We start from the raw sequence: 3,150 nt of genomic DNA on the forward strand, positions 1-3,150 counted from the left end.
CATTTTAAGAGAATTTTGGGAGCTTATTGAGCCCATTAAGAGCGTCATTGGGAAGAAAGTGTTTAAACGGTAACTGTTTTAAATACTTGCCATCTCTGGTTGGTTGCGTTTCGTTTCCTAAAAAAAAAAAATGAATGAAGAGTTTCGAGTTGACACTGACTTTTTTATAAAAAATATCATACCACTATTAGGGTTGGAATCGTTTAAATGGAGAAATAGGGGAAACAGTATGCTGATCCTAACTGGATGTCATGTTATGTGAAAGTAGCTTACTAACACATGTCGAATCCAGTGGTATAACTCCTTGGTATATAGGAAGGTCTTTGGCGAGATTATTCTTGATGACTTCCATGTTTTTTTATTCTTCGTTCCTCATTCGTTACCAATAGATTTTACTTCTATTTTTAGTTGCAAGACGATCGAAACAATAGGAAAAAAGTTTGTTTTCTACCTGAAAACAGTTTGTTTTCTACCTTGTCATGTGAAAAAAACTCGCGTGTTTTTATGAGCCATATTTCGGCTGAAGTTCACTGAACATTTCACCTCAAGATTCTGTATTAGACTTAAAAACTTCAGGCAAAAGTGTTAAATTCGACCTGCCGAACTATTTTAGTGTATAAACTATCGCATATTGTGAACTTTGATGGTTTGACACTTTTGACAGCTTTCGTCTTGTACAGCCAATCAGATTGTTTGAACCATTCTAACAGGGATTCTGATTCGCTTATTGTAGCGTGCTTTATGGGAGTATAGAGCATGCTGACAACGCTGTTGTTCGCTTTACAATTAAAGTTTGTTTTGAAAATTGAAAGTAATGCTTGGGAGTTTGCTTGGCAAATTTAACGGATTCTTTATTATAAAACAAATAGAGAAGCCTTGACCGTACTCTGTTCTGTTATAAAGCACGCAGGAAGCAGCTAGAGCACAAAAGAAGTGGAGAGGGAAACACTCGACTACGTCTCGTGTTTCTCCCTACACTTCTTTCGTGCTCTAACCGCTTCCTGCGTGCTTTATAACAGAACAGAGCACAGTCAAGATTTCTCTATTTGTTAAATGAAACTAACCGATTAGTAAGAAGGAAACTTACTGTAAATACTGAAAAGTGTTGCAGCAATATAGATTGTATGTTTCATCAAAACTTTAAGACCCGAGGTCTAACCCAAACCACGGATTTACTCAAGCAGTGAACCTCGGGTGTTTTCTACAAGAGGGTTGATTTAGTAAAATAAATGTTCTAGTTTTTTTCTCAGGTCATGGGCGGGCGGTATTCTACAAATCTTGCAATCTGATTGGTTCCGAGAGCGGGCAGTATTGTCCCCATCCGGCCCGCTCACAGCGGGCGGTATCCGATTCTTTGCGTGATGAGATTACATCAATTGCGTCGTTGCAACTTTTTATTTACCAAATTGATACTTATCGTATAAACGATTCACTTTTTACAGCAAATATTAATTTCGGCATGGACTCAGATTAGAGCGAGAGCGAGTTTTATTACCCTGATGAGGTAGAAAAGTTCAGTAACAAAGAAAATATCGGTTCGCAACGGAAAGAAAACTAATAGAAGGCTCAGTTTACGATGGCGAGTGTGCAAAAAAAACACGGTAAAAAAAACCGAATACGACCTACACGTTTGGAAAAGATTCTTTCTTGAGGTGGGCGAGGCCAGAAAAATTGAAGAAATACCGGCAGACGAGCTCAACATCTTGATATGTCAGTTACTGATAGTGATAAAGAAGAAAGATGGCCGATCGTATGAGCCGGCAACGCTACAATCATTTCAAAGAAGCCTGCAACGATATCTAAATGATAAGAACTCCAAACTGAACATTCTCAAAGACTGAGAATTCCTTAAGTCCAGGGAAGTTCTTCTCTCTAAAAAGAAACAGCTGGTTTTTGAAGAAGCGAAAGGAAATCGCCCTCACGCTGCAAAAGAACTATCCAACGCCGAAGAAGATCTCTTGTTTCGCACCGGTAAATTCGGCGCTGAAAACCCTGAAGCCCTCCAACGCACAGTTTGGTGGTTATTGGCACTGCACTTTGGATTCCGTGCCCGAGACGAAAGCAGGAAACTAAAATGGGGCGACATTGTTCTTCAAACAGACAGCGGAACGGGCAAGGAATTTCTGATTTGGAAATCAGAAAGAGGATCCAAGACCCGCCGCGGCAATGGTGATACACGAGCATCTAATCCAACCGCGCAGGCAACAAACAACGAACGTTGTCCAGTTTTCTATTACAAGGAATTCAAGAGACACTGTCCAGAAGAAATGAATAGCGCTGACAGCCCGTTTTACTAGGCCATAAATTATCGGCGACGACCTGGCAGCAACATCTGGTACATGAGGGCACCACTCGGCAAGAACGAGATTTGTAAGCTGATGAAAACGGCTGCGCAATCAGCAGGCTTGCAGGGAAATTTTACCAATCACACTGTTCGAAAAACTTGTATATCTCTCCTGATGGATGCAGAGGTTTCCTTAAATTACGTCGCTCAATTAAGCGGGCACAGAAATTTGAAGAGCCTCGATTCTTACAAAGCAGCGTCCGCCGACCATCAGCGAAAAATGTCCTTAATTTTAAGCCGCTCCGGCCAAGAAAGTATTCAGACATCGACAGTAAGCGTCTACGAGAACACCACTTTGCCGGCGAATCTTCCCAAAGATGTCAGTAAATTAGAAGTTTTCTCAGGCGCTTGCTTGCATCGGGAAAATTGAAGGCTACACCTTCACGTTCAACATTGCTCGTGAAAAGGAGAAAGCCCAAAGTCCACGAAGCCGAAGAAAAGAAGAATCATCATCAGCGATTATTCCGATTTTGATTAGTTAACTGAACTTGATCCACTGTCTTCGAAAAATACTTTCCTTCGAATCCTTTGACTTTTTTCATTGAAGATTTCATCATTGCAGAGTCATTTAGCTTAAATTCGTTTGCCCCGCAGACAATCAAAACTGTTGTTTGTTAAAAAATGCGGATGTGATTTGTCCCTACACGCTCTTAAATTGACAGGTGTCAGATCGTGACAAATACTTTTCAAAAATGTTTCGAAGTTTTCCTGGAAGCCTTTTAAATCACCTTTTTAATATCATTACGCAAATTACCATGTTTTGATGAAACCTCTCTCTTTCATTTGCATTGCCCTTGTTTTCTCTA

At 40.3% G+C, this 3,150-nt stretch overlaps 1 pseudogene; it reads left to right on the forward strand.

The window, feature by feature from the left end:
- Positions 1–279: 279 nt before the first annotated feature.
- LOC149038176 (uncharacterized) lies at positions 280–2,822 on the forward strand (annotated as a pseudogene).
- Positions 2,823–3,150: the final 328 nt, after the last annotated feature.

This window comes from Pocillopora damicornis, chromosome 11, assembly GCF_964200805.1.
Source record: "Pocillopora damicornis chromosome 11, jaPocDami1.2, whole genome shotgun sequence".
NCBI lineage: Eukaryota > Metazoa > Cnidaria > Anthozoa > Scleractinia > Pocilloporidae > Pocillopora > Pocillopora damicornis.